We start from the raw sequence: 5,174 nt of genomic DNA on the forward strand, positions 1-5,174 counted from the left end.
CCCCGGGCCCTGTTCCCGCTGTTACCTTGAGGATACATAGAATGATTTTGTTTGCTTTCAGCTTCGTGTCACGGACTCAGTCCCAAGGAAATTTCCCACTTGCCGGCCTAGACGTGACCGGAGGAAGCCCCCGTCCACGTGCATTTGGAAATAGATGAGGGTCTGGGTGTCGGACGCGCCGAAACCCGAATGAGAGTCGTCTGTCTTCACCGCAGGTGGGAGGATAGGATGGTGGGTTTGGTGGTGCGCGTTCTCTGGCCGTTGTGGGCGACTTCGTCCTTCATAGTCACTGTGTAGGGGATAGAGTGGCACCTTGGAAAGGCCCGTCTGCGAGGATCCTAGGTCCCTGTCCCAGCTCTGCCACTAAGCAGGGTCATCTGCCCTCTGTGAGCGCCACTGCCCTATTTCTGAAAGGGGAGAGCTGAGAGGGTGTGGAAGAGGATCTCCCGAGGTGCCTTTCAGCCTAAGGACTGGCATCCTGGATGCAGCTCCCGGGCCTAGATTCGGGCCTGCTCCCTGGTCTTTATGCTTCTAAGCTGGTTTACAAAGCATCCTTCAGGTCAGTTCCTCCTGTAGGGACATGACCTCGGAGGCTGCGAATTTGGGTGGAGGCCGTCGGTGGCTCCTCAGAAGGGGCCCAGAGGCTGGGGCCTCCTTGGGCGAGCCTGCCTGTGTGGCCTTGCCTGCTGCCCCCCTCCTCGGGCCCTCCCTCGCCCCCTGGGTCCCGTAGGAGCTGCCTCCTTCCTGGTCCCCCTCCCTCCCGGGTGCCAGCCGGGCCCCGGCAGTGGGTTTGTGTGGCACCGTGGGGTCTTTCTCAGCCGGGTCTCGGGACCCTTCAGTTGGGCAGGCACAAGCCCCGGTGGCGTCCAAGGCCTGCCTTTCCCAGCCTCGCCCTCCAGCCCCTGCCCTTGGCTTCTGCGCCCAGAGGCCCTCCAGCCGCTCCCCTCCCTCGCTGCCGCCAGGGTCTCGGGGTGTCTGCCAGCGTTAACTTCCCTCCAGTATCTGAGGAGGCTCCTGCAGGGGCCTTATTCCAGTAGGCACTGGGGCCTTACAGTCAGTCCCAGGCAGTCTCAGTCCCTCCCTCCTCGTGGCTCAGCCATGAGCAGCTCAGCAGGCCAGGTTCCCGTTGGACAGGAGGGCCCCAGGGCAGGAGCAGGGACAGGGCGCCGTCACACGGGAAGGTGCCGGGACGGGACAGAAATGCCGGCACCTGGCGGTGTCAGATCTCAACAAACCACAGACAAGCCCCACGCTGTCTCTGCTTCTCCTTGGCACCTTCCTTTCTTGGGCCTGCTTTTTGTCAACTGAAAGACACCATGTAACACTGAGAAGAGCAATGAATCGCCAGTCAGAAGGTCAGCCACGGGCCGGGGTGGGTGGGAACAGCGTGGGCTCGAGAGGAATTCAGACCAGGGCTCTGGTGCCCACGCCGTCACTTGCCAGCACGTGATCCTGGGAAGATTCTCAAGCCCCGTGGCCTCAGGTTCTTCACCTGTGAAGCGAATGGGTGTGATGAGCCGTGTCTTGGGCTGCAGGGATGTGTGTGAGCTACGTAAAGCAGCTCACAGGGCCTGGCGTCTGTTGGAACTTGGATGATTGGCAGGTATTTCTCATATTGTTTGGCCTCAGACCCTTCCCTTCTCTCCTCTGGCATTTGATTGGGCGGTTTCTTGTCCCGGTCATGTCAGAGAATATGCAGCTCAACAGGATGTGGAAAAGCTAATTAGCCAAACAAGATGTTTCATCAATAAAACGAAGTAAATTTTCCCAATTCGGGTGCGGAGGAGTGTTCCCAGCGAGATACAGCACAAAGCTCCAGGAAATAGAATCAAGGAACAAGGCTTCTTTGCATCCCTCCCAGATGCTCTTCCATCCAAACCGTTCCTTTGCTTCATTTCAGCCCCACCAGACATCGGGTCCTTGATTACAATTGCCAAATTACAGTCACGATAATGATTAAAGCTAATTAACACCTTGGGTTCTGGTTCCCCCAAGAACAGGGAAAAGAGGGCCTGTCCACAGACTTCTGGGCATCACGTCAAGGGAGTGTGACCGCGTTCCTCCAGTTGTTGCATATATAACACCTACCTATTCACTATGGTCAACAGCAATGCGACAAGAGCCACGACCCCTTCCTTCCTGCCCCAGGGTGAGATTTCTCTCGGGTTCGTCCGTGATCCAGAAGGACACCTCACAGCAATGTCGCATTTCAGACTTTGCCCCCAAACCCAAGTCACACCGCCTGCAGGTCTGGCTGCTGCCACCACCCAGCTTCATCACCATCACCTCCCCACAGAAGGAAGCCCCGCTTCCCAAAGGCCCGAAGTGCCCTGGCTCGGGGCACTTGACACTCCAGGGCTCGCTCCTGGAGCCCCACCGCCTCGTCCCATGTTGTCTTGTTCTGTGGGACTTAGGGGACGTCTCACCACCTTCCTCACGTGACAGCGGCTCCTAGACCATCACTCTACGCGTGGGTGTGCCCTGCTTTTCCTAGCGTTCCCGCTACTAACACGGGCCCTTCCGGAGAGCAGAGGCTCCGTGGAGGTCTGCCGAATAAACAAGCCGGAGAGCAGGGGGCTTACTTACTCAATTCAATTTTTTCATACTTTCGTAAATCGCCGTGCAAATCCAACTAAACAGAGATAGCTTCGTTTTACAGAATGACAGACGAGACAGGGAAGAAGCAAGAATTGGAACTACGGTGACTCTTATTTTTCCATTTCTTCCCCCACATCTACGTCACTGCTAAGTGCTTCCACGTTCCCAGAGCAGCTCTGATTCCAATTCCCTGTTATCTGCTTCAGGGTCACAAAATGAACTGGGAGATTTCCCAGTCTCTTTTACAAAACAGCAAAACTCTTGTTCTTAAACTGGGTAATTATAAACACATTCTAACCAATGTCATTCACAAAGTTAGACACTGAAGCTTGTTTAGTCTTCCATTAAACGGAATAACATTTGAAAAGCTCCTAAAGAAAACACAGATGATATTCCGTGTCATCATACACAACAGGAACCCAAAGATGCTACACACCATGTTCCCCCCACTCGCAGGGGCCCTCACTACTTGGAAACTCGACCGCTCTCTCTTCAAACTCAGAGTGAAGGACCAGCCTCGCTGGCTACCAGTGAACTTGGGCCTGGAAGGAGCCTGCCTGCTGCTCTGGCTCAGGCTCCCTCTTCCTCGTCGCTCACACCCTCTGCACACAGGGATGGGAAGGACCTGGGATCCGAGCTATTGACCCTGAGCAGATGCTCCAGGCCCTGCCACTTGCTGGTCTCCGCGTAGACCCGGGCACCCCACAGGAACTCGTAGCGGGCAGGGTCGCTGTGCGGCACCTGCCGGTACTCCAGGTAGCCCTCCTGCACCCACACTTTGGTGAACAGCTCCCTGGGCTCCCCATAGATGCAGGGCTCCCTCCCGGCACACACCCCCATGTTGCCGGGCACTCCCCACACCTCCTCCTCAGGGGCGCGGTCACCGAACAGGGTGATCACGCCCAGGACAGGCACCAGGAGGCCGGCCTCGGGCGAGCGCTGCCCGTCGCTCAGCACTGCATCCCAGGTGAGGCCCAGGGTGGGGACCAGGACGTAGGTGCGCTCGCGGGGGTCCACCTCCTTCACGTCCAAGCCAAACACCAGCTGCATGCACTCGCAGGCGTGGCGGAAGACCTCGGGGAAGTGGTCCCGATGCTCCCAGAGGACCGTACTCAGCATCTCCGCCTCGGAGGTCGGCTGCCTGGCGCGATACTTGACCAGCAGGAACGCCACCAGGTCAGCCATCAGCACAACAAGTGCCTCCTGGGGCAAACACTCCGCAGAGGCAGAGGGGGCGCCAGGGGAGACGGAAGATGAGGGGGATGCGGCCTCCTCCCCTGCAGCCCCCAGCAGCGGCGCCTCCACCGGACCCTGGGCCGGGACTGGGGCCTGAAGGTCGGCCTCAGGCTGGCGGAGCTCACTCATCTCGACCAGGGGCCTGAAGACTGCGGTCGGGCCGCCGACGGGAGTGTGGGCACGGGTGACAGGCGGGGACCTCGTACCTGGGGGAGAGACGGGGTGTGAGCGGCCTCGGAGGAGAAAGGCACCCTGGGCAGCTCTGACAAAGGCCACTTACAGGTCTCGTCTTGAGGGCTGCCCTCGGGCCTCACCGCGGCCCTCCTCCTGGGCGGCCTGTCCCCTGCCCACCTGAAGAACGAAGTGAGGGGGCTCCTCAGGGTGCAGCCAGCAGGGCCCCAGGTTCTGGGGCTGTCAGGGCGGTGGGGTGACTTGGGTGTTGTGGGGTCCCCTCTGTTCTGGGAGGGGGAGCCCCTGGGTACACACTCAGGGCACGCACCTCCCCTTGACTCCTGGCGCTGCCAGGGCCTCCTCTGCTCTGTGCCCTGAGGACACGGTCCTCAGACCTGGGCCTTCGCCTCCCAGTTCCTGGAGCCCCTGTAAGAGGGATGGAGGGCGCACCTCTTGTGTAGACTGTGGCACAGCTCTACGCCTCGGTGCTGGTAGGAGGATTGGGCCGGACTCTGTGAGGTCCCCCCAGTTCTGAGTTCTGAGGTGGGTGGTCCCCTCCGGGCTCCCTCGTCGTGCTCACTGTTCCCCTTAAGGGCCTGGACCCTCCCCTTTGCAGGCCTGAGGGGAAACTCAGAACAGGACCCCGAATCTGAACAGAAAGCAGTGAGGGGTCCCCACAGGTGGCCGCACCTGCCCAGGGCCTCCTAGGGTCCTAGGATGGGGAGATGCTGGGTCCTCACCTCCTCCTCACATCCAGCCTGGCCTCCCAGCGCTGACCACAGGGGCAGGATTCTGTTGAGGCCCCTGTTCCAGGGCTGGGGGTCTCCTCAGTCCTCCCTCGGGGTCCTGGGAGTCCACCCTCTGCGGACCTGAAGCCTCACCCCTCACACCAAACACGTGAGCTCCTGAGGACCCTGACCCAGAGGTCAGGAAACATCTCATCTGCTGACCGTGCTCTGGCGCCTCCAAGGCCCCGCGGAAGGGCAAATGATCCCTCCTTGTGTTGGAGTCTAACGTCCTCAGTCCTTCCTTCCTCGCGTGCAGGCTGGACTCTGGGCAGGACCTGGGATTGTCCCGTCTGCCAGTGTGAGTCCCTGCTCCTTACACCAGGTCTCCAGTCTCTCAGAGACCCTGACGTCAGGACGTCAGGACAGGCCTACAGTGCTCAT

At 59.7% G+C, this 5,174-nt stretch overlaps 1 pseudogene; it reads right to left on the minus strand.

The window, feature by feature from the left end:
- Positions 1–3,168: 3,168 nt before the first annotated feature.
- Positions 3,169–3,963, minus strand: LOC103083107 (melanoma-associated antigen 8 pseudogene; annotated as a pseudogene).
- Positions 3,964–5,174: the final 1,211 nt, after the last annotated feature.

This window comes from Lipotes vexillifer, unplaced genomic scaffold (assembly GCF_000442215.2).
Source record: "Lipotes vexillifer unplaced genomic scaffold, Lipotes_vexillifer_v1.1 scaffold4150, whole genome shotgun sequence".
NCBI lineage: Eukaryota > Metazoa > Chordata > Mammalia > Artiodactyla > Lipotidae > Lipotes > Lipotes vexillifer.